The following is a 26945-nucleotide window of genomic DNA, read 5'->3' as shown; positions in this document are numbered from 1 at the left end:
GGATTGGAAACCAGGTCTTCTAACTACGAATGTCTTATTCTTTCCACTTCATCACACTGACTCATATCTGCCAAATTCCTTCCCACATTTTAATTTTTTTAAATCCATGGAGTAAAGGCATGGGAATTAATAGTGAATGGATGATGTGCTTCATTTTATAAGGATAAGTGTCTTTGGTTGCTAAATTACGGTAACAGACTCTAGCCATTTTCATCAAAAGTATTTAATAGAAACACCCAAAGAGTTTCTTATAAATGAAAGTTAAATGAACTAGATTAAATAACAATAAGAACAGCCTTTGATGGGGCATCATAGCTAACCAAGGTTTGGTAATATTTCTAAGGAAGTGCTAAGTAAATAAAGAGACTGTCTTGCTCTAGGAAGTCAACACACAATGTCCAAATTTAACCAAAATTGTTCCTGGAGGATAAAGTTTCCATGTCACATTCAAGTGATATATTTTGTTTGGGCTCTTATGGGATACAGAGGGGATGGAGAAATAGAAAGGCATTTGTGAATTCTTCTTGGCTTGTTTCCTTGTAAAGAAACAAGAGCTATTGGCTTTGGGAATCACAGTAGGAAACAGAGTCCTGGGTATAAATCAAAGATGCTGGGTTAGAACCTAACTGGTAACAATTCACCACATTGCTAGCTAGCAGTTTTTCAGCAATCTGGAGAAAAGTGATTGGATATCTGTTGTTATACTGGGTGAGCAGAAAACTCCAAGGCCTGGTCCCATTAACCAGCAACCAACAATATTCAGAACAAGATACGCTTTCTTAACTGCTTCCTATACATACAGCCTGTGCCAATCACTTTACATGACAGAGACCCACTTAAGACTCCAGAACAGGGGAGTAAGGTTATTTTCCCCATTCCACAGGGGAGCCAAATGAGGCTTAAAACTGAACTATAATTTTATTTTTGTAGTTGATTCCGTTTTTTTAACACATAACCTTAACAAGTCTCCGAGGACGTGACAAAAGATTTGTTCTCTACCTGAAAAGCTAATTTTAAAATAGAAGCTACCTGGATGAATTTCCTACCATGGGGTATAAGAATAATGATTGAATCTTAGGAAAGTAGTAAAATCTTCTCGAGAACTCACTTGTATATAGAGCCAAGATTTTGGGCAAGGGTAGGAATAGTCATGGATCCCTGGTTCCTTCATGTCCCTTCAAAGACCTGTTTTTCCATGATTCTAGAATTTACATTCAGATTAAAAAGAGTTGAAAGGTGTTTCCATTTTGGGTTAGTAATCCAAGTGAGCTCTTTTTTTTATGACCTCATATAGAATAAGGTTTTGAGAATTTAGGCTGGTTTTGAAGAGAGGTTGGCAAAAGGGATGTAGATGAGAGCAGCTAGGGAATCCAAGGACAGTGTGCGTAGCATGACCAGCACAGGCGGCCAGAGAGCCTGGGGCCGGCAATCTGCTACTGAGGTCAGACAAGACCAAGCCAACAGGTTCAACATGGCAAATGAGAGGCAGAAGCATCAAAAGAAAGGGAATAAGCCATTTTCAGAGTTTCTCTACCTTCACTAGAGGCCAAAGAAGGAGGAATTGTGGAACTCAGGCAGCTGAGCACATGGTTTTGAAATTGAATTCCTTATTACAGTGATGCCCAACTAACATAAAATCCTATTGCTTTTTATTTTTTGAACATTCTCATAGTTCTCCTACAATAGTAGGTTTTTGGTTAAAATAAAAAAGTTGAGGTGATTTAAACTCGCTTTGACCTGGCTTCAGAGAGTTTCAATAGACCTTACTGGGTATCTCGAGACCATTTAGACAGTAGCCTTAAAGCAATCGTTTCAGTCTTTTGCTGTTGATGGCTGTCGGCCAAATGTTATTAAGAATATCAACATCAAAACAGTTTTGCTGCTCTGAATGAGGAAAGTTGAAGGATTGAGCCTAGTGTCTACTCTTACCATCCCCAACGCCCTCTGAGGCTCCAGGGGCACCTCCTAGGAACCCTCACAACTCTGGGGAGAATAGTTTGGAAACTATTTCCTTAAAGAAAGAAAATCTATCCTGTTGATAAAAATGACTGGAAAATTGTCTGTTACCTTGCCCTTAGAAATTGTAGAAAATTGTTTCACATTTTATATGCCCAAAGGTATAATAAGTGCATAATTATGGATGAACGGTCTTTGCATAAATTTTAAACTATTAAAGCAATTAATGATTAATGACTAGATTAGGGAAGATGCTCAGGCTCTATCAAAATCTCAAGTCCACCAACCCCTCCTGAGAGCAGTATATTAAAGGGACATTCAGGGAGTATCTGGTTGAGGGTAGGGGACAGTTAGAATGAAGGATTTCTGGCCCTAATGATTTTATCGTAAGTTTAGGTGTATGACGTTAACTGAGTCAAGTTAAAATAAAAAGAGGAGAGATTCATAAATATTAACATTTAATATCAGGACAAAAAGAGTATCTTGGAAATGGCTATTCTGTATACCAGCTGCCTCTTAAACTAAATTTGCCTGGGCTCTGTATACAATCCTGAAATTGTAATTGGTAACTTTTTTCATAAACTGTATGTGTATACAGAGGGTGTATCCATATACAAGCTATTTAATTTAGCAGCCTATTCACTAAAATAAAAATCAAAATATTACAAAGTGCCTATGTACTTTTGAGACAAATAGTCCACAGATTGACCATAAATACAAATCTTTCTGTACTCCTTGTATCATAGCCAAATTGTGGGTATTCTGGGAACACTTAGGGAAACTCTCTTTTCCACTTATTTAACTTGAAAATGGTTGGTGGTTCACTTCACAATTTGCCGTCTTTTCTGTCTGGTTATGTCAGCCACATCAAAACTATTGGCAACACTTTTAAATCCATCAGTGTGACACCAGATGTGAATTTTCCTATTTTTAAATGTCTGCTTTCTTTCTCATATTGTAACCAATATGGCAATATGGTTGTGTGCAGTATTACTGCCAGTCAAGGGTCTTATTATATGCTATTATTACATATAGCAATCTTTTATTTATTTATTTATTTATTTTAATTTCTGTAGTTTTTGGGAAACAGGTGGTTTTGATTACATGGATAAGCTCTTTAGTGGCAATTTCTGAAATTTTGGTGTGCCTGTCATCTGAGCAGCATACACTCTACCCAATATGTAGTCTTTTATTCTTCAGACACATAACAATATTTTTAAATCTCTAATGATATCATCATCACAAAAAATATTTCTCAAATTGTACTTTAAAAGGGCTGCTCTCTAAATAACTTATAAACTCTCTGAGCTTCTGTTTCTTAATAACTATAAACCAGGGGCTAATACTATCTATCTTCTATAGTAATTATGAGGATCAAATGAAATAAGTCATGTACAAATGCAATAAACTCAAAGTACTATAAACATGAATCGTGGAAATATAAAAGCAGAAGCACAAGAGATAGCTTAGGTAGTAGCCACGTGAAAAATGCCCCTTTGACTCTTGCTGTCCTGAAGTCAGACTTTATGGCTCACATTTCTATTCTCTACTGAAAATGTGTGTGGGATAGATGTGGTTTCCATTTTTGTTAATGCATCTCCATGTCTGCTACATGCCCAGATGAGCAGCTTGGGGAAGCACCGCAAATGCCTAAAAACTAAAATCCAGTTCTACACAAAGCATCCAAAGATCTACACACTTTGTGCAATCAGCATGTTTCCTTCTGACACAAATAGAACCAGCCACCATCTAATTTGTTTTAACTCTTCCCCAAGGAAACACAAGTCATCTCATGAGATTTTTTATAAGTTTTCTCTTGGCCTTCCTGTCTCTCTCTCTCCTTTTGTCTGGCAAAAACAATGTCTTGGTTCACAAGGCAAAACTCTTATTGATTTAATGCCAATAATTCTGGCTTTTAATGATCAAGGTGTTTTCAAGGGATCATAGTAGACCATGCTGGGCTCTTCCTAGGAGGGTACAAAATGACATGGAGCAGAAATAGGATGAGCCCAGTGTAATATTATAGGTAAGAAGAATTTCCAGGCTTTTAAATATCCTTTAAACTTACTGAGGGTGACCTTGAAGACTGTTATGTAGGGCAACCACAGAAATTTTCAAAAGGAATAAATGGCTAGTTTGATACTTGCCATCTCTGAGCCTATGCTCCTGCCAGAAGAGCTTCCTTCTGTCCTTTCTACCTGACCAACTCCTACTCATACTTTAAGACCCAATTCCAATTTCACCTGCTAGAACCACATGAACCTAGCATGATCTCTCAATCATGGGCTACCTTTAATTGGGTATTTTACATTTCATGTGCACATATCTTAGCTGCTCATTAGGCTGCAAGCTTCTTGGATGCTAGAATAAACCATATTCTCCAAGGTTCTATATATAGTTGTTCCCCTCTGTGTCCACAGGTTCCACATCTATGGATTCAACCAACCCCAGATCAAAAATGTTCTACATCAAAAAAATTGGATGGTTGTACCTGTACTTCACAGACTGTTTTTCTTGTCATTATTCTCTAAACAATATGGTATAACAATTACTTTATATAACATTTACTTTGTATTAGGTATTATAAGTAATCTAGAGATAATTTAAATTAAATGGGGGATGTGCCTAAGTTATATGCAAATATTATACTATTTTATATAAGGGACTTGAGCAACCTGAAATTTGCCATCCTCAGGGGTCATGGGAGCAATCTCCCACAGATACTGAGGGACTATATATGGTATATGTACTGTAAATAGCTCTTAAATTAAAATAGATTGATTTCACAAAAAATTTCAACAGTTTGGATGTTTTCCCAGCAGCTAATGTAAAATTTCAATAAAAATTCTGCCATTTGGAATGTCAGAATATGATCTAAAAGCTTGACTTGATTGTTAGACTACTGGGCCCCCAAGGAGGATGAAAGCTGCTTTTGAATAACAGAAGGTCAAAGAACAAGATGGTTAATTTTCTTTGGTTTTAGAAAAGGAATTGAAAAAGCAGCCTGCTTTGCCTACATATTGAAGGAAGGTAGTTCTGACTTTCATGTGTATATCGAATCCTACCCTCAATTTGGGCATAAGTTGGATTTAGAAAACTCCAAGGCAAACTTTTAAAAATTACTCCCATTCTGGTTTACAAAGTCAGAAGAGTTAGGGGCTATACATTAAGCCTCACATTAGTTTTATTTTGTTTTTGAGACAGAGTCTCACTCTGTTTCCCAGGCTCAAGTGCAGTGGTACAATCACAGCTCACTGTAGTCTTGACCTCCTGAACTCAAGCAATCCTCCCATCGCAGCCTCCCAAGTACATGGGACTATAGGCACACACCATCATAGCCAGCTAATTTTTAAATTTTTTGTAGATCCTGGGTTTCACCATGTTGCCTAGGCTGCTCTCAAACTCCTGGGCTCAAGTGATCTCCTGGGCTCAAGTGCTGGGATTACAAGGCATGAGCCACTATGCCTGGCCCCCAAATTAGTTTTTATGGAAAAATTTAAAAGAGTAATGTTTTTATCAAGCAGCTTTGGAAGAGCTCCTAAATACCCATCAGAATATATAGACCTTTCAGTGGAGAAGAGTTCTGTTGTAGCGTGATCGAAGCAGCAGACCTGGATCCAGACAGCCTTTGGCTTTTCATAGCGTGAAGCTCGGATTACTCACTGTCCCTGTTATTTTCCAATCCTTTCCTACTTTCTGCTCTGTTTTCTAAAGATGTTCCAGTTTTCACTGTAATTCAGCTTACTTCTCTTTTGGGACAAGCATGACCATGTATTCAGTTCTCCAATTTGGGAGCATCAGTTAATTTTTAAAATGTGTGTCTTTAGTGCATGATTTGGGAAATTTCTTCTGTGGGCTATTCTTTTCCCTCTTTTATCAGAATCTGAGAGTTGGCAAGAGCGAGTTTTGTAACCAATCTTGCACGATCATGCAGCCCTCTGCCCATCAGATCTCTTAGCCCATGGAAAGAAACTAAATTCATTATAGTCAGAATTATAAGTCCCTCCATATCCAGAAAACTTCCCAATGAACACACGGCATTCCACAGTTTATAGCATGAGAGTCCTGGAAGGGTTTGAAGTTCTTCAAGGATTATTTTTTCTTGAACATCATTTTCTTCCTAACCCATTCCTAAAATGGGATGCTGTCTTTTATTCTTAAAAATATCCAGGGAAGAAAAATTAACTGCATGCTCTGACTTGGTTTTAATGCTTGACAGCCCTTGAAATCAGAAAGGGACATGAAACCTAGACTCTCGCTGCAGTCGACGCCTGACCTCAGTTGTTTTGTCTTAACGGGAGCCTGGAATATCAATTACCCATGCATTAGATACAGCCCATTTGTATGGAGCTCTAGGGGGTTAAAAATTCTGGCATGGGCCATTCTGTTTGACCTCCTCTCTGGGAATGGAAATGACCTTCTGCTCCTGTCTCCTGTGCTGCACCATACGGGCCACCTGCCCTGGTCTGTTTTGCATCCCTGGGTTCCCTGAACACTCACATCTTGCTCATTCCTCTCTCTGCTCTGTGCATGCTGTGTCCCCATCTGGCACACCCCACTCTTTCTCTCACTGCCAGAAGGTAAACTCCAGGAGCCAACAAGCAAGGACTTTCTCTCTTTTGCTCACAGCTGTGTCATGAGGCATGTCACAGCCATATCACTCAGATTGTATGCCTGGAACAGTGTCAGACACTCCACACCTACTGGATATGTGATCTTTAATAATTGATATTCAAATTTTACCTGACATCAAGGCCTTTGCCCAGGAAAATAGAACAGCATAAACCATAATTCATTCAACACAACTGCTGTCTTCACGACCAATGGGTGTCTACACCATACTGCTCCTATATTTGCAGTTACAAGTACATGGAGTTGATTCCTCATCACAGTACATGTTTTCGTTAGGTAAAGAAAGAGCTGCCTACAATTGTCAATGAGTGAATATATTGTGTCTCAGTAACACAAGAAGGTAATGTCCACTTCCAGACCCGGGTCAAGATCATAGATACCATTTATTGAGAGCTTAGTATAGTGTGTCAGGCACTATTCTAAGGGCTTTATAAATCTCAACTCAATAATTCTATTTACCATACCATGTGTTAGATATGGTCATTATCCCTATCTTACAAATAATGATGCAGAGGAACAGAGAGATTAGGTAACTTATACAAGGTCACACAGCTAGCAAAGCCAGAATTGAGACAGGTAGGTCTGGAGCTGGGGCTTTCATTTCTTCTCTTCTTTTATTTTGTTTGAGATGGTGTTTCACTCTGTTACCCAGGCTGGAGTCAGTGGTGCGATCTTGGCTCACTGCAACCTCCACCTTCCGACTTCAAGTGATTCTCCTGCCTCAGCCTCCCGAGTAGCTGGGATTACAGGCAAGCACCACCATACCCAGCTAATTTTTCTATTTTTAGTAGAGACGAGGTTTCACCATATTGGCCAGGATGATCTCAATCTCTTGACCTCGTGATCTGACCATGTCAGCCTCCCAATGTGTTGGGATTACAGGCGTGAGCCACTGCGTCTGAACGCTGGGGCTTTAATTCCTATACATGCTACTGTTCTCTTTGCCGCATTGCTTTACCTTAGGTCTTGTGTTCTTAATCTCTGCTTTCTCCTAATGGGGACCGTCTTCCTTACTACAGGAACACCCCTTCTACTGCCACACAAACACTGGCACTAAGATTGGGAAACTTAAAGTCGACTGTTTCCTGTCTCAGCCCACACTCAACCACCTCAAGGCTCACTTTCTTTGACTACTTTCTGTTACTTATGAACCCATCTGTCTCCCCATTAGACCAGAAGTGACTTCAAGGACAGCAAACGTGACTTACTCATCTCTCCCACTCCCTCCCTCCGCATTCCAGAACAGTCCAGTACTCTGGACATAGTAGGAATTTGGCAAGCATTTGTTCAACAAATATGTTTAGGGAAATGTTTCTGTTCTTTTCTTTTAAAGCCAAACTACTCATAAGGGTTAAAAATGTTAAACCTCATCTGTCACCTCTGAGATGGATGGCAGGGAAAATGAATAAACAGTCCACTCCAGCTGTGGAAACATAGGCCCTGGGGAGCACCCAGCGAGCCCTCAGACCTGGAGACTAAGCAATCTGTAACACATGAGGCCATTTTTTAAGTCAGCAGTGGCCAGTGAATGAAAGGTCGTATTTTCAGAGAAGAATGAACTGTAACTTTAGAGGACAGCTTCCTTTGTGGAGGTTTTAATAACATAGTAAGCAATATTTTATGGATTTTTTGGTAATAGCTCTTATCTGAGAATGTCTGTGGGAGATTAAAGATGGCCACAAAGGCTCTGCTGTTCTTTCCTTGAGCAGTAGAATCTAATTCCCCTCTTCTTGAATTGGGGCTGGGCTTAGCGACTTGCTTGACCAATCAAATGCTGAGCAAGTAACACTTATGGCTTCCAAGTCTAAATCCCAAGAAGCCATTGGCTTCCACCTTGACCTCTGGGCACACTCACTATTGGAACTCAGCCATTGTGCTGTGAGGAAGCCCAGGGAACTACGGAGAGGCCAACATGGAGAGGAATCATGGCCTCCTGGGGAGAGCTGCACCTGGGGCCCTGGTCCATAGCCAGCAGGGATTTGCCAGCCATGCGAGTAAATGGTCTTGGAGTGGATCCTTTAGCCCAGCCCAGCTCCCCAACCTGGTGCACATGGAGCAGAGAAGGGCCATTCCATCAAGGCTTTCCCTCGTTCCTGACTCAAAAAAAAAAAAAAGAAACTGTGAACAAAATGAAGACATTTTTAAGCCACAAGCTGAAAACAGCAGTAATATTAAAACCAGCACAGGAGAAACAGCTCCAAGTACAGCAGATCAAAAAGCTCTTCATTTTATACGTGATTTTTCCCGAACCCACTTGTATTACGTATTTGACCTGCTTTTACCTCTTGAGTCACAGTGTTTTAGAGAGAAACTGTTCACTTCATAGGTCAAAACTACGTCAGAGGAGGACAGAGGAGAAAAAACAAAACCCCATTGTTCTGTTATTCTAAACTGAAATTGTAAGCTAATTAAAGGGTGGCAGTCTGCTCTTAAAAAAGTCAACACATAATCCTATGATTGATTTAAATCCAGATTTATGATATTAAGAAAATCTAAGCCTTTAACTAGATCAAACAGTTACTAGATCAGTTATTTCAGAGAAATGTTAGACCACTGGTATAAGGCAACCCTGATGAAAAAATAGGCAGAATAAAAATATCTTCCCCCCTCTAACCCTCTAAGCCTAGCATTAACAGTTGATTCACTTATCTTTATAAGGTCCTGTTTTAAAATGCAAACATTCTGAAGGTTCGTGCATTTACAGTTAACACAGCCTTCAGTTACTCACAAGTTAGGCTGAGTTACAGATTCCAGTTCACTGTGTAGAGGTGGGGAAAATGGAGTGGTTCTCAGTGAGCAGCTGGTAGCCAGTAAGGGGACATGTCACATGGGAGAGAGGGAGAAAGCTTGGGAGGCAGCAAGTTGTGAAAAAAGTGAGGTTAGAAGCATCTAAAAATGTCTCTTACTTTGCTGGCTTCCTTTAGACTGACCAAGCTACAGGGACTTATGAGAACCTTTGAAAAATACAAGGGTAGAAAGGGTTAAACAAGACAGCCAGCAGTACTGAGCTGTTCCTTCCAATTAATAACTCTGTACGGTCTTATAGTATTTCACCTCTTTCCAATGCCACCTTCTTGCTGGCCCCTACAACTGGGAGGATCCCCCTGGCGCTCTTTGAAATTGAGTTTGCTTGACCTCTTGAGTGACTGTGATTCTCAGCTGAACGGGATATTCCTGTCTTTGCTCTCCCCATGTAGTCTCAAATGCTCCTGGCCTTATAACTTGTCAGCTCATTATCAAAGTGTTCATAGAACAGTTAGAAACCCCAAAGGAAGATAGTTAAACATGTATTTTTCTCAGGGCCCACAGAAGCTCTCTGCTGCACACTGACTAGGGAAGTCCCTATCACTGACCAGGTCCTTTGAGGACGGACATAAGAGGGGAAGTACCCAGTTACTTTCACATACTAGTTCATCTGAGATTAATATTTACCTGGTTCAAATACTTTCCTCATTACACTAAAGAGCTTCTGCACAAAGAAACAATCAACAGAGTAAACAGTCAACCTACACAATGGGAGAAAATATTCACGAACTATGCATCCAAAAAGAACTAATATCCAAAATCTATAAGGAACTTAGACAAATCAACAACAAAATAGCAAAGAACTCTATTAAAAAGTGGACAGCTGGGCTCGGTGACTCAAACCTGTAATCCCAGCATTTTGGGAGGCTGAGGTGGGCAAATCACCTGAAGTCTGGAGTTCAAGACCAGCCTGACCAACATGGAGAAACCCCGTCTGAACCAAAAAATGCAAAATTAGCTGAGCATGGTGATGGGCTCCTGTAATCCCAGCTACTCGAGAGGCTGAGGCAGGAGAATTGCTTGAACCATAGAGGTGGAGGTTGCAGGGAGCCGAGATCACACCATTGCACTCCAGCTGGGTAACAAGAGTAAAACTCCATCTCAAAAAGCAAACGAACAAACAAAAAAAACAGTGGGCAAAGAACATGAACAGACACTTCTCAAAAGAAGACATACACATGGCCAACAAACATATGAAAAAATGCTCCACATCACTAATCATCAGAGAAAGGCATATTAAAACCACAATGAGATACCATCTCACACTAATCAGAATGGCTATTATTAAAAAGTCAACAAATAACACATATTAGAGAGGATGCAGAGAAAAGAGAATGCTTATACACTGTTGGGAACTTAAGTTACTTCAGTCTTTATGGAAAACAGTAAGGAGGTTTCTCAAAGAACTAAACATAGGACTACCATTAGACCCAGCAATCCTACTACTGGGTATCTACCCAAAGGAAAAAAATCATTTTATCAAAAAGGCACCTACATTCACTGTTTATCACAGCACCATTCACAATACAAAGTCATGGAATCCACCTAAGTGTCCATCAGTGATTGATTGGATAAAGATAATATGGTGGCCTGGTGTGGTGGCTCGTACCTGTAATCCCAGCACTTTGGGAGGCCAAGGCAGGTGGATTATCTGAGGTCAGGAGTTTGAGACCAGCCTGGCCAACATGGTGAAACTCCGTCTCTACTAAAAATAAAAAAATTAGCTGGGTGTGGTGGCAGGTGCCTGTAGTCCCAGCTACTTGGGAGGCTGAGGTGAGAGAATCACTTGAACCTGGGAGGCGGAGGTTGCAGTGAACCAAGATCACACGTTTTCACTCCAGCCTGGGCAACAAGAGTGAAACTCCATCTCAAAAAGTATGTATATATATGGTACATATACACCATGGAATACTATGCAGTCATAAAACATGAAATCATGTCCTTTTTTAGCAACATGGATGCAACTGGAGGACATTATCCTAAGTGAAATAATTCAGAAACAGAAAATCAAATACTGCATATTTTCTCTTTTAAGTGGAAGCTAAATAATAGGTACATATTGTCACAAAGTTGGAAACAATAGACACTGGGGACTCCAAATGAGGGGAGGAAAGTTGGAAGCAAGGATCAAAAATCTACTTATCAAATACTATGTTCACTATTTCAGTGATGAGTTCACTAGAAGCCCAAACCTCATCCTTATACAATAGACCCATGTAATAGACATGCACATGAAACCCTGAACCTAAAATAAAAAAAAAAATACTTTGCCCATTGATTGTTTCATTTCCCTATATGGATAATTAGTCACAGAACAAAGACTATTCTGAGGAAAAACGGGCAACCCCATATACTGCTATGCCCAACCCCATATACTTTCTTGGAGGTCTTTCTTCAAATGGGGGACCATTATACTGGTGTTCATCTCTTTGAAGAAAAGGAGAGGGAAAATCTGAAGTTTGAGGCTCTCTTTTTTTTTAATCATAGTCTTTTCCATCTTTTAATTTTTTTTCAATCTTATCTACTGTAGCAGAAACTACCAATATCTGAGTTTTTCTTTTGGAGACACAAAATTACACCATATTTCCCATCCTGTGGCATCTATGTGAGACTATACAACTGATTCCTATCAATGTGACACATCTCAGAGAGGAGAGCTGTGTTACTTGGAGGCTCAGGCATATCTGATATGCTCTCAGTCTTTCTTTACACATCTCATAAATGTAGAGAACTCTAATATACAGTCACAAGCTGGCAGATACCTGGATCCCTGAATGATTGCATGGAGCAGAGCTCTCCATTGACCACACTGAAATGTGACTTGACTGGGAACTTTTTAATGTTATGTTACATTTTTGTCTTAGCAATCAAGTCTTCCCAGACTCATAATTGCCAGCTTTTTTCTCTTCTCTCTTATTCTCTCTGGCCAAATGTTTGTTGATACTCTGTTGCTGAGTCATTTCTTGAATCTTCACCTGACTAATTCACCAAAAGTTACTTATTAATGGCCCTAGCTCTTCGAAGATAGGGCAGGTATACTGTTCACCTTTGCACCTTTATTGTCATTCATGCAGTACATTCAGTAAGTAAAGGTGTTAGGTGCTATTAATAAGTTGTTGCTAAAATGGGTCCTTCTTCTTGAGGTGCTTACCTCAAATTGAGGAGACAAGATATATACCTATATAAGGTAGTATATGAAAAGTGCCAATGGTTTTTTCAGAAAATAAGTGCAGCAGCAGATCAGAAGAGGAAGCTAATATACAGCCTACTGTAATTAAGAAAGTGTTCATATCAGGGAGGAGAGGTGAGCTAAGCTTAAAGGGCAGGTAGGATTCTAAGAGGTGGAGGAGATGGGAGAAATCATAGGAAAAGAGAAAGAGGAGGCATCTCTAGAGGTGCCCAGTGACATAAGCACAATTAAAACTTGGTTGTGTACATCATTCTTCCAAAAGTGAGGACATAGCCCAGTTGACTAATCAATGAAATTATACCTCTCTGCTCCTGGCATATTATACTTTCATGTACATCTTTAAAACAATTCCCCTGATCTCTCCCTATATGAGATAAATAAATAAGTGCTCATTATTGATAGTGCTTCCTATACTCTATATGACATAGTCTTTCCAATCGATCAGAGAGTTTTATCTGGCTTTCTCCTCCATTCTGTCTATCAGTAACTTACGCTTGCACTCTCATTGAATATATGTTCCTCCATAATTTCTTCTCATGGCTTTAAACTAATTTTAACAATGCTTTGTGTGTATAGATACATTTATTGCAGAGCAAAGGGCTCTCATCCATCTTTCATCACAGAATATGGAGAAGACTGAGACTATCTCCTAGAGCAAAGAGTTTAAGTACAGATGATATTAGCTGTATATAACCAAGACAGGGCCGTTGGCGTATTATGACAGACAGGGTTGGCGGTTCATTGGTAGTTTTCAAATGAAGAATTCACTATAAATGCTAATAAAGCCAGGCCAAGCTGATCATTGTCCAGGAAGGAGAATAGACAAGGAGACAGCTCTCAAGAGGGTCAGTCATCAGGAAAGGAGTGGAGAGAAAAGTGTTCTGAGGTTGCAATACGGACTTAGGAGAAGTCATCTCTGAGAACTTTGTTTCATGATAATTTTCAGCTGGACCCATCCTTTTTCCATTCCTAGCATCCACGCTCCCATCTGAAGGGTTTCAGTTCTTGTTATAGGAACCTTAAAAAAAAAAGTGTTATTTTTTTGTTTGTTTTGTTTGTTTGTTTTGTTTTTTGAGACAGGATCCCACTCTGTCACCAAGGTTAGAGTGCCGTGGCACAGTCTCGGCTCACTGCAACTTCCACCTCCCAGGATCAAGTGATTCTCCCGTCTCAGCCCCCTGAGTAGCTGAAACTACAGAAGTGCAGCACCACACCCGGCTAATTCTTGTACTCTTTGTAGAGATGGGGATTCACTGCATTGCCCAGGCTGCTTTTGAACTCCTGAGCTGAAGTGATCCACCTGCCTCGACCTCTCAAAGTGCTGGGATTTTTGAACCTACCTCTCAAAGTGGGTTCATGGTGGCATGAACCACCATGCACAGTCTAGGGAACTGTATTTGATACATCATTGTGTATCAAATTGTGATAGTAGGGAAAAATGACAGAAATGGAATATTTACCCATAAAGCATAGTTATAAAATTCCTTTAAATGTTCTATTTTATTCTCCAATATATTTGGAAACCCAATACATTAATATTCTAGATGTGCTGAATCCCCACCTCTTCTGTCTCTGAGAACACTTTTGGTCCTCACCATTCATCTGGTCCTCCACAGAGTCTGCCTTAACACTGAGGTTGACTTTTATGCAGGTGCTTTTTCCTTCCTCGGTAGCTACTGACAGCCCTGGTTCTTGCTGGTCACCCATAGACTTAGTTCCGATGAAGCCGCATACTTGTGACCTGTTTTTCTTCCCAATAGACTCTGAGCCTCCTTGACGGGAGAGATTTTCCCTTTGGACCTCCATCTTCCTGGTGAAAGAAAGGTGCCTCATGGCAAATCTTCAACAAGTGTTGGCTGTTTGAATGGATCGGTGAAGGATGAATGGATGAAAGAAATGCAGCTCCCTTGCCAGTAGGGTTTGTGTTACACCTCCTGTGTCTGTGGTACCTGGCGCTGTCTCTTGAACAGAGTTTAAGCCCATGGTTGTTCTTTGAGCATGAAAATTATTAGAATCAGTATTTAGGGGAAGAGTTATGTGTTGTTCTTTATTTCTCTATTAGTTATAACCCAGCGTACTTCAAAAAGTACTTAAAGGAAATGAACATTAAGACTAGTACTTTTTCTCAAATATCTTACAGGTTACAGGATGGTTCTTTTGAACTCTGAAAAGCAAGCTGGTTTTGCGGTCACCTTCATGGTTAGGTCAGAAGTCACCAGTGCTTTAGCAACGGAGCCTTGGGTGTGGTGTCTGCATGACTTCACCCAAGCGTGTTCCCCAGCATGAACCGATAACTCACTTAAGGGAGGGAGCACGTGATTAAAGGATGGTTTTTAACATCCTGTCAAACTACATGTTCATCTGGACTCTCAATAAGAAATGAATGTGTCCTCAGAGTCGCTTGTCTGTTTTAGACACGTTTCTAGCAGCACTTTGAGCATTCTTTAACACATTGCACACCCCTTGAAAGCAGAGCCCGTGCTTTTGGGCTGTGTGTGCAGTGAGTGTCTGTAAATCAGCAATCGCTTTCAAATTTATGGGATTATAAGGCCAGGTCATCCCATGCCCTCAGAGGTGCAGTCCAAATTAACCTGAAACAGTTTTCTGACTTAAATCACAAGTGCCCTGACTGGTAAGCTCACAACTTTCTTTCCTAACGTCTAAATTTTTTTTTCTTCTTCCAATTTGGCTATTCCCCCTCTCCCCCTTGCCCCATCTTTCTCCTCATTTCAACAAAATCATCAATTTGCCAAGTAACCACTGTGGAAACTTCATGAGAGCTGCTGTATTTTACGGTAAATATCACCCACCCAGGGCATCCAGCTGCGCTGCACCAGATGTGCTTTCCTGGCCAATCGCCAGCCCCTGCTGAGCCATTGCTCCTAGGACATCTTTACCACTGTGAGCTGATCACAGCAAGAGTAGCTCCTTCCAGAGACTTCGGTTCATGACAGAGAAAGTCTGTCTTGCTTTGTGCTTTCAACTGTGTGCCCCATGTGCTGAAGCTGCGTCTGCACCATGGTCTAGAAGCAAACAATTAGTCTCTGCCATGTTCTGTGGTCTTTGAAGTGAGGTTCTCCTTCTGTCCTAATGAGATGAGTCCAGGCGACTCTGCATAGCACTGTAGGGTGAGTTGAAATGAGATCTGGCAGCCTCTCCATTCCCTTGGTGTCGGTCTTCCCACCTCTTTACCCACCAAGGTTTCTCCCAACCCAATCTTGGTACAAGTTGAAACTTCAACCCTCAGTATCTCAGCATGTGGCCTTATTTAGAGCTATGGTCTATGAGGACATGTAGGTGAGCCCTAATCCCATATGACTGGTGTTCTTTTCTTCTTTTTTATCTTTTAACTTTTACTTTACGTTTAGGGGTACACGTGCAGGTTTGTTTTATGGGTAAACTCATATCGTGGGTGTTTGGTGTACAGACTTATTCCATCACCCAAGTACTAAGCATAGTACCTGACTGTTCTTTTTCTTCTGAACCTCTACCTCCTGCTCCCCTCCTTCCTCAAGGAGGCCTCATTGTCTGTTGTTCCCCTCTTTGTATCTCTGTGTCCTCATTATTTAGCTCCCACTTGTAAGTGAGAACATGAAGTATTTGGTTTTCTGTTCCCACATTGGTTCCCTTAGGATAAGGCCTCCAGATCTATCCATGTTCCTGCAAAGGACTTGATCTCATTTTTTCCTTATGGCTGCATAATATTCCATGGTGCATATGTGCACATTGTATTTATTCAGTCTGCTGTTGATGGGCATTTAGGTTGATTCCATATCTTCACTATTGTAAATAGTGCTGCAGTGAACATACATGTGCATGTGTCTTTATGGTAGAATGATTTATATTTTGGGGGTATAGACCCAATAATGGGATTGCTGGATGAATTGGTAGTTCTGTTTTTAGTTCTTTGAGGAAGCACCACACTGCTTTCCGCAATGGTTGAACTAATTCAGACTGCTTTTCTTATAAGAGGAGAAAAGACACAGAGGCAGGTGTGCAGAGAAAAGAGGCTGTGATGACAGACAGGAAGAAGATGACCATGTGGCTGGGTGATGCCTCTACAAGCCCAGGAGCACCAAGCACAGCCAGCATGCACCGGGAACTGGCAGAACCGTCGGAGAGAGGATGGCTCTGCTGACACCTTGATTTTAGGCTTCCAGCCTCCAGGACTGTGAGGTAATGCATTTTGACATTTTAAGCTGCCTAGTTAGTTGTTGGTACCTTGCTGCAGCCCCCCAAAAGGAGCACTCCTCTTTTTTCTCCCCCTCTCCTCACAGCAGCTGCCTTAAAACTCAGGGTCATTCCACAATCATGCTCCATTCCAGCCGCATTCCAAGTGGCAAGTCTTTCTCTCCTTGCCCTCCAGCCCTCACAACTTCTCAGACTTTGTCCGCTTCTCCAATGCCTCAGTGTCTTTAGAGTTATTCAGTTACAGTGAAGTGACCGCCTAAGAACAATAGCACCTGAGTGCGTGGCTGCCGGGCTGACGAGTCAATGGCCTGGGTCCAGGTTGTACGTAACATCCGCCAGAGGTCTCCCATGAAAAATAGCTCCCACTGTTTCTCAAACTGGCATCTGGGGTTTCTCTAAGAGTTTTCTTTCTTGAGATAAGGTCTTGCTCTGTTGCCCAGGCTGACATGCAGTGATGCAATCACAGCTCACTGCAGCCTCGACCTCCTGGGCTCAAGCAATCCTCCTACCCCAGCCTCCTGAGTAGTGGGGACTACAGGTGCATGCTACCATGCCCAGCTAAGTTTCTAACTTTTTTCAGAAATGGGGTCTCACTACGTGGCCCAGGCTAGTCTTGAATTTCTGGACACAAGATCCTTTCACTCCAGCCACCCAAAGTCCTGGGATTATAGGGATGAGCCATTGTGCTCAGCCTCTCCTGTGTTTTCATTTTCAAAATCTAAAAAATTGTTTTATTAGTCTTCCAATCATGAAATCAAAACTTGTTTTGCAGTGGTTATTACAAGAAAATATAATTTTTAAATCCATTTTCCTCAAACACTTTTCCTCCTTAAAAAGGGGGATATTTATTTCTCAAAATTAAAAGATGATGCTGCAGTGGTCAGAGGGGAACCTGGGCTGAGAGGCCGTCGGTCTTACCACTTGCTTATTCTCATCCTGAGCTGGTTTTCATTGAATGCCAAGCCAAATTTGCCAGCTCATAATTAGCCATTTCATGTACAGATACATTTGCATGAGGTTTTTAGAACATAAAAAAATGGGCCAGGCGTGGTGGCTCACACCTGTAATCCCAGCACTTTGGGAGGCTGAGGCAGGTAGACCACAAGGTCAAGAGATAGAGACCATCCTGGCCAACCTGGTGAAACCCTGTCTCTACTAAAAATACAAAGATTAGCTGGCGTGGTGGCCCACACCTCTAGTCCCAGCTACTCGAGAAGCTGAAGCAGGAGAATCACTTGAACATGGGAGGTGGAGGTTGCAGTGAGCTGAGATCATGCCACTGTACTCCAGCCTGGCAACAGAGTGAGACTCTGCCTCAAACAAATAAACAAACAAACAAAAAACCTGCTCACCTATCTTTTTATCAACTGAAACAGCCTTTCCAAACAACACTCTCTTTTTCCCCTACCACACCTCATGGAGTAAATATGCTGTGAGCAACTTTTGAAATCAGTTATTTAGAATCTTGGAGGCTGGGAGATGGAGCAGTGGAGCAGAAGTCCCCTGGAGTATTTTGAAGTAAACACCAAATTATAAATGAAGAGCGCTTTATAAATAGGTTGTAGGGGCAGGAACAGGGATGGAGTGCATGGGCTGGATGCCAGCCCCTGGTTAACCTTCAGGAAAACAACTTCCCCAGCATGAGTCTCAGTTCACCTGCTGGAGGTCTTGAGGGCTCGTGCCCCTGTCTCTGAAGGTCTAGTGGAAAGGTTCTTTGATGAACTTCAGTGTGGATGTATGTGTGGGGAAGTGTTGTCTTCTCCAGGCCTGGTTTCCACCATCTGAGCATCATCAACACCTAATGAAGGTTTGCTGTCTCTGCTCAGGCTGCAGAGAGGGAGGGTGGGCCTGAGCAGGAGGGGAGAGTGGGAAGAGATGGCCTTGAGCGTGCAGAAAGCCCCCTCCAGGCCACCTTCCAAGGGCCTGGTATCCAGCTCTGCCATGGCCCATCCAGAGCAGAGGGCTTCAGCAGCTGCTTGGAACAAGGCTTAGGCCAGGAGACACTGACAAGGTATATGAGGTGGACCTGCTAGGCGCTGTGGCTCATGTCTATAATCCCAGCACTTTGGGAGGCTGGGGCAGGCAGATCACCTGAAGTCGGGAGTTGGAGACCAGCATGACCAATATGGAGAAAACCCGTCTCTACTAAATATACAAAATTAGCCGGGCAGGGTGGTGAATGCCTGTAATCCCAGCTACTCAGGAGGCTGAGGCAGAAGAATTGCTTGAACTTGGGAGGTGGCAGTTGCCGTGAGCTGAGATCATGCCACTGTACACCAGCCTGAGTCACAGAGTGAGACTGTGTCTCAAAAAAAAAGAAAAAAAAATTACATTCAGTGAAAAGTAAGCTTTCATTTCTTCCAGATCAGGCACTCTCTCTTCAGAGGCAACCAATAATACATTCTTCCACATATTTTCTATGCATCAACAACATATTCATATATCAGTAAACATATATGTTGATGTTTACATGGCAGAATACCATACCCAATATTTGTGATCTTACTTTAGTCACTCAACACGTCTCAGTGCTCTTTTCTTTTTCTTTTTTTTTTTTTTTGAGATGGAGTTTTGCTCTTGTCACCCAAGCTGGAGTGTGCAGTAGTGCGACCTTGGCTCACTGCAGCCTCTGCCTCCCGAGTAGCTGGGATTACAGGCATGCCCCACCATGCCCGGCTAATTTTTGTTTTTTTAGCAAAGACAGTTTCACTGTGTTGGCCAGGCTGGTCTCAAACTCCTGACCTCAAGTGATCTGCCCAGCTTGGCCTCCCAAAGTGCTGGGATTACAGGCATCAGCCACTGCACCCCGCCCTTCAGTGCTCTTTTGATCCCTTTATAGAATGATCCAACTTATTTAGAAAAATTTCATGCTACGAGTGCTGCAACGAACATTTCCACATGCATTTCTTATCAGGTGTGCAAGTGTATTTGCCGGATATATTCCTAACAGTAGCAGAACTGTCAGATCAAAGGTATATGAATTTTTTATTTTGATAGATATCGACAAATTGCCCTCTAAAAAGAGCATGTGGATTTATATTCCCTTCCTCTCTGTTCTCTTACCAGTGCTGTGCATTTTCAACTTTCTGATCTTTGCAAAATGTATAAGTAAACAAATGTGTCTTCCGTGATTTTCTTGCTTCCAGTCACGGTCCTTTTGATTCACTATTCACCTGCTGCTAGGGTGTGAATCCAATCCTGTAACTCAGCTGTAGAAGATGCTTCCATTGCTCTGCACTGTCCTTGGGATAGAGTTCCATTTCCTTGACTGGCTTGCAAGGCCTTTGTGTTTAGAGTCCTTTGTAGGTCTCTGTTGTCATCCCTCATCTCTTGCTGCTCACACTCCACATTTCAGCCATGCCGAATTACTCAGCCTGCTCTCCCTTACCTCCTTCCAGATCTCTTTCCTGTGGTCCTCCTGCCTAAGAATACTCTCCACTGCCTGTCTTCCCTGCTCTGCCTCACACTCATCGTTCTACTTTTGGCTTAGACGTGACACCTACTAGGTTATAGCAGGGATGCACTGGCTGCCTCCACAGCCCCCATACTTCACCTTTTAAATTATGCAACACTTGATACATCAAAATAGTGTGTAATATACATGCAAGTTATGATGGATAATCGTAAAAATAAACCTACGTGCCTACCAACTGCACCCCAAGAACCAGATGGCTGCCAACATTGTATCTGTGCTGCTTTCCTGTCCATCACTACTCTTCCCACACTGGGTGGTACAGCATCTATATTTGCCTCTATTTCCCACTGGCGTCTCAGTCCTGGGAAACAGGTCTGGTTTGTGCATAGTGGAATTCCAAGGCCAAGCATAGGGCCTGATAAGTTGCGGTCACTTAATAATATTTTCAAATTGGATGTAATAATAGAAAGGGGACTTTTTTTTAAATAGCTAGGCTCTCAGAAAGCAAGTCAATTATTAAGAACTTATCATCAGTTCATGCTGTATATTGGGTCATTTGTCCAAGGTCAGAGATCAAGATGTATAGCTTAAGCCTCCTACTCTGGCTCCTTTGGTGAGGCTAGTCTGCTGTGACTTTTCTTTTTTCTATTTTTTGATGGGTGGTATCATTGTTTATTTTAATTTTCCAGTTACACAACTGGAAGGCTGAACAGTTTCTGAATTACCAGGAATCTATCCTAATATTATAATTGCAAAGTAAATGAGCTTACTCTTCCATGGTAATAAGTAATTCAGTTCCTGTCCAAAGCTGGAAATGTCATTCATGACACTGATTTCACAAATTAAATGCTATCACCTACTTGAATTAAATAAGGAAACATGTCACTAATGGAATTTAGCTTGAGATAATAATAGTAACACTAGTTTAATAAGGGCAGACCTCATGCTAGGCACACTGTAGATTGTTTGTGCTGATCTTTACCATTATCCTTCAAAGATAAGAATGATTATTTCCATGTTGAGGTGAGGACATGGAGGTTTAAACGGCAAGGGTTGAACCAGTGCTACTAAGCTTGGACATCAGAGAGCCAGAGCGGGCATCAAAGTCTGTGTCTCCACAGACCCAAGCCCTTTCCCCCATATCACACGGCATCTGAACAGCATAACTAAAGAAATAGCACAATGCCTTTAAAAAGTGTTTTCCTGGGCCGGGCACAGTGGTTTACACCTGTAATCCCAGCACACTGGGAGGCCGTGGTGGGTGGATCATGAGGTCAGGAGTTCAAGACAAGCCTGGTCAAAATGGTGAAACCCCGTCTCTACTAAAAATACAAAAATTAGCCAGGTGTGGTGGTGAGTGCCTGTAATCCCACCTACTCGGGAGGCTGAGGCAGGAGAATCATTTGAACCCAGGAGGTGGAGGTTACAGTAAGCTGAGATTGTGCCACTGCACTCCAGCCTGGGCAACAGTATGAGACTATGTCTCAAAAAAAAAAAAAAAAAGCATTACTAAAAAGAGTAGAATAAAGTAGAATATTATTAATAATAAGTGCTGAAAGGAAAAATAAAGCAGTGTAAGGGAATGGGAGGGGACAAGTCTGGATGTTTCTTTAGAAGAGGAGTTCGGAGGAGCTTCCTTTGGTAAGATGATCTTTGAACAGAGACCTCAATGAAAGAAGGGAGGGAATCTGTGGAGGTACCGGGGGGTAGAAGGTGGAGAAAGAGGGTCCTGGGCAAGGTGCACCTGGCTTTGTGAAATTTGTAGCATATCCCAAGCTATAATATTGCTGTTTACATGTTAGAAGAGGTTCTCCTCCATTTTATGGAGCTTATGAATTGAAAAAGTTTTCTCAAGTCTTCCAAACAACTGATTTCTCTTGACTTTCAGACCCCTGTTAAACATAGTGAGCCCCAAGTTTCTCTTCAAAGAGTCAGTATGTCAGTATGTTCAGCTCTCTTATTCTTTAATTCTCTATTTTAAAGTTTAACTTTCTTGTAATTCTGGTAAGCAACCTTCTCCACCAGTTCTAATCAGTAGTTCACATCTGTTCCCCTGGCCCCCGGGTCTATCCTGACTCATCCTGGTCATCTGCTCTCCTCACCTGCTCCTGTCACCTTCTTTGACCTAGGTCACCTCTGGTTACATGCTCTGACCCACCCGTAAACATCCTTCCTGCCAAAACACCCAGCCTGCCACTTCAGCTCAGACCCCTGGTCTCTTTAAAAATAGCCATTCAGGATTAGTCTAGTTTGTGCAGTCTAATACTAGGCAATAGGGGAACAACACAGCAGCAAGGGTGACCCCCATCAGCCATAAATACCCCTTCCCCTCCTTGTCCAGGTGTGTGCTCCCCATTCTTCCATCTCTGAGCCACACCCTTCTATAGAAGTAAATTGCCTTGCTAAGGAAATTTATATTCGAGTGCTACTTCTTTCTCGGTATTGAAAATTCTACTTATAACACACCCAAGGGCAAGCTGCACCCTTGCCTGCTTCCTGTTGACTCTGAATGAGGAGAAGTTTGCTCAAGCACCCACTCCCACCCGTGAAGCTCAGCAGAGAGTGGGTGATAGGGGACTTAATGAGATGGCACCTGTGAAACCCAAGCACATGCATGAAAGCTTATTGGTTCATAAACTAGTTGGAGAAACCCCATCAGTTGTTTTTTTGTAAGATTGAAGGTCAGGGGCACTCAGCATGGTTATATTTATCAAGAGGAAAGATGTAATTCCCTTGTGTATTAGAAGTAAAGGTCCCATTCAAAGTGCATATGTATTTCTATCTCTCCAGGCCTGCTGGGGCCTGTTATACCAAACACCACGTGGATGGTCTCAGCAGACAGAAAAACTCCACGGAGTTCTATCTGGATAGCAGAAGGCCATCAAAGGCAGATGTCCAGGGCCTGAAAGTGGCACCAGAAAAAGAAAGGGTGGATCTTCACACAGGATGGGTGGAGGGGAAAGGAAGTAAGCTACTTAGTTGGAAACAAAACAAACCCATCCAGTATGAAATCGCACAATAGAAGGAGGAACTGAGAGTTCACAGTGCCAATTTGAGAATAAGTTAATGCATATTCTAGCAAATTAGCAAATAAAACAGGATGAGAATAGTGGGTCCAGAAGGGTTATTAATGAAAAGAACCATGACTTCGGGTTGCTAGGCTCCAGCTTGAGCGTCGCCAACAGGACTAGATATGTCTGGGTAGGGTGGGTGGATGCTGTCTCCATGTTCACAGTCATGTCTGCAAAAATAGAACTGGGATGATGAGAAAAGCCTGAAGGGAAATAAGCTGCTCCTCTACTCTCTCTTTCCTCGTGCATTGCTTCAATTTAGCCTTACTAACCAAGTACCGACCTGCAGAAAGATGAGTGGTGCTTTCTACTCATTAATCACTGAGGTGCTCTTCCAAAGAAACAGCCTGTCAACAAGATACATTTGGAATGATGACAGGAGACCACAGACTATTAATCAGGGGAATAATGTGGACTTTCAGCTGACTTTCAGGGTTTCAGAGGAGAGCACATACAACAAATACCTTTCTTCTAAAGACTCTGGGACCCCCACACTGTTGAATAAATGTCTCTCTGTGTGTGTGTCTCCATCTCTTTCTCTCCTGCTCTGCAACATTTATGAAAAACTTGTGAAAAAATGTGCATGGTTATGGATTCTCAAATCAAGTTTCCCCTGGGTTATTATTCAGATAAACTTAGCAAGAGAATCTTATTGGTGATAACAATTATGATAATGAAAGTAACTTCCAGGCTGAGTGTGGTGGCTCATACCTGTAATCTCAGCACTTTGGGAGGCCGAGGTGGGAGGATTGCTTGAGCCCAGGAGGTTAAGGCTGCAGTGAAACACGATTGCACCACTGCACTCCAGCCTGGGCAACAAGTGAGATTCTGTCTCCAAAAGGAAAGTAACCTCCAATATTTGCATAGGTCGTTATGATTCATACTTGGTTCCCACAAGAATGCTTAGGTACTACATATCCCCATTTTATATATGAGAAAGCTGGCTTAGGCACACGTTGCCAGAATTTGGTAGCAGTTAGCAGAGCCATCCTCAGGAGTGCTAGGTCTATGTGGGACCGGGTCCTTCATCTCCCTCTGCTTTCCTGTCTGCCCTGGCCAGGGAAGAGCATCAAACACAGGCTGTCCATCCTCACTTTGTCTTCACAGGGATGCCAAATGTCTTGTGCTACTAACATACTTTCCACATGTGGAACTCCTTATGGCTCACAGCAGTTGGGAGACAATGGCATTGTTGAGCAACCGGCCATTCTGCTGCTGGTTTCAATAAGCAATGATGAAAAAGGACCCAACAGCTTCTGAGGTCAGCCTCCCAGAAGACAAAGCCTTTGTTCCCAATGTGGAATCAAGTCCTTGAGGACACCAGCTCTGTGTCTGCGCTTCCTTCAGCACCCTGCTCTTTCCCTCTTGCCAAATAGAAACCTTTTGAACTAGTATTTTTCAAAGTACTCAGCAGAACGTTCCAGAAGATGTTAGGCAATGGAATGTGGAGAGGGGTGGTGGGAGGATTTGATGATCAAATGAACTTGAGAAATCCTCTTGAAGATTTATGTGCACACTAGTAGAATAAAGTTTCTGAGGAATTCCACAGTAAAGAACTATTTAATTTGATTTAATGGTTCAGATTGTCTTTTTTTCCCCTCTGAACCCTATCCATGTCTAGTGGAACATTACCCATTATTGAATTGTATAATTATGCAATCCTCCAAAATAATATCAGAGCAAGGCCAGGCACGGTGGCTCGTGCCTGTAATCCCAACACTCTGGAAGGCCAAGGCAGGCAGATAACCTGAGTCAGAAGTTCAAGACCAGCTTGACCAACATGGCAAAACCCAGTCTCTACTAAAAGTACAAAAATTAGCTAGGCATGGTGGTGTGCACCTGTAGTCCCAGCTACTCGGGAGGGTAAGCAGTAGAACTGCTTGAACTGGGAGGCAGAGGTTGCAATGAGCCAAGATTGTGGCATTGCATCCAGCCCGGGCAATAGAGTGAGACTCTGTCTCAAAAAAAAAAAAAAAAAAAAAAAAAAAAGGAAGACAACATTGATATATCAGAGCATAGAATGGTCTGGAAATGCCTAGGTTCCTGAACATGACCTGGCATACAGTAGGGCTTACAGTTGTTGAATTTTTTTTGGTATAAGTCAATGCACAGTATTTATATAAAAGAATGAAACTATAGTCAATTAAACAACCACGTGCATTTGGCACTGCTATTGCTCAGGGGTTCTCAAATTTTGTTGCAATTAGAATCACCAGAGGGAACTTTAAAATTTTTGATGCCCGTGCTGCACCCTAGACACATTAAATCAGAAATTGTGGGATTGTAGCCAAGGCATCAGTATTTTTAAAGTTCTCCAGGTGAGTTTAATGTGCAGCCAAAGTTGATAACAAAAGGTATGAATAATTACCCAATGGCAAAGAGCAGATATGAGACTGAGAAGAGTTTGGGGGGGCTGTGATATGCACCACTTCAAAACTGTCCATGAATTTATGAAATCCATCCCTGTTAAAACCAAGATAAATGCTAGAGACTTAGCCTATAGTTTTACCATTCTATGCACACGTGTTTCTAATATGCATGCAAATTGGTTTAATTATACACAAAAAGAGTCTGGTTTCTGTAGATTGCAGAAAGCTGAAGATTGGACATTTGTTGCATCATATGGCAATTTGGTTCTAGGTGGACACAACAGGTAACAGTGAAAGACACTGAAGCGTCAACTTGTAAAATGGGGTTTTGCCGATATGGAACACAACTGGTTTATGAACCACTTTCTATGCTGAATACTCTGTAAAATGTTCCCCTTCCAAACTACTAGCCGATCATGGATACATACTAATGGTGGTTGAATGCTAAAGCTCAGGTGATTTTGCTCATCAGGGAAGTCATGAGGAGAGAGGAGGCACTTAAGACGGCCGGGCGCGGTGGCTCAAGCCTGTAATCCCAGCACTTTGGGAGGCCGAGGCGGGTGGATCACGAGGTCAAGAGATCGAGACCATCCTGGTCAACATGGTGAAACCCCGCCTCTACTAAAAATACAAAAAAAATTAGCTGGGCGTTGTGGCGCGCGCCTGTAATCCCAGCTACTCGGGAGGCTGAGGCAGAAGAATTGCCTGAACCCAGGAGGCGGAGGTAGCGGTGAGCCGAGATTGCACCATTGCACTCCAGCCTGGGTAACTCCGTCTCAAAAAAAAAAAAAAAAAAGATGGTGTCATGTCCTGTAGTTTAACTGTGCCTGCAATTAACGCATTTTACCACCAGAGGAGATAAGGAATCAGTCACTTGGAAGCTCCTTAGCGTACAAGCGCCTAAGTACTTCAACTTTTTTGGTTCAAGATAATTCACTCTCCTTCTAAATAATAATCATACATTTTCAAATTTTGAATGAACTATATACTTCCTAAAATAGAAAAATAAGCTATTTTGAAGCAATCTATTTACTTAAAGACCATATCTTAGAAACAGGGGTCAACAAACTTTGTAAGGCAGATACTATATAAATACCTCAGGCTTTGTGAGTCAGATGATTTCTGTTGTAACCACTCAACTTTGCCACGTGGTTGAAAACAGCCGCAGGCAATATGTAAATGAATGAGTACCCTATTTCAAGAAATCTTTAATTATAAAATTAGGCAGTGGGCGGGGTTTGGCCCATGGGCCATCATTTGCTGATCGCTAACTCAAGATTAAGTATTACAGATTCAATTGCCTGCAGTAAAGAGGG

The 26945-nt window shown here is 41.9% G+C and overlaps 1 long non-coding RNA gene across 2 annotated transcripts in view; it reads left to right on the top strand.

Moving 5' to 3' along the window:
* Positions 1 to 26945, top strand: part of LOC128931698 (uncharacterized) — a 58702-nt gene that overhangs the window by 11573 nt on the left and 20184 nt on the right. Inside the window, exons 2-3 of one of the 2 annotated variants that reach the window (XR_013533714.1) lie at positions 1 to 16759; positions 19689 to 26945. The exon at positions 1 to 16759 is cut by the window's left edge and continues 10098 nt beyond it; the exon at positions 19689 to 26945 is cut by the window's right edge and continues 20184 nt beyond it. This is a non-coding gene — a long non-coding RNA (uncharacterized LOC128931698). The other variant, XR_008480444.2, reaches the window with a different exon arrangement.

The sequence above is a fragment of the Callithrix jacchus genome, chromosome 4 (assembly GCF_049354715.1).
Source record: "Callithrix jacchus isolate 240 chromosome 4, calJac240_pri, whole genome shotgun sequence".
Lineage (NCBI taxonomy): Eukaryota > Metazoa > Chordata > Mammalia > Primates > Cebidae > Callithrix > Callithrix jacchus.
This window is presented reverse-complemented; position numbering and strand designations above follow the sequence as displayed.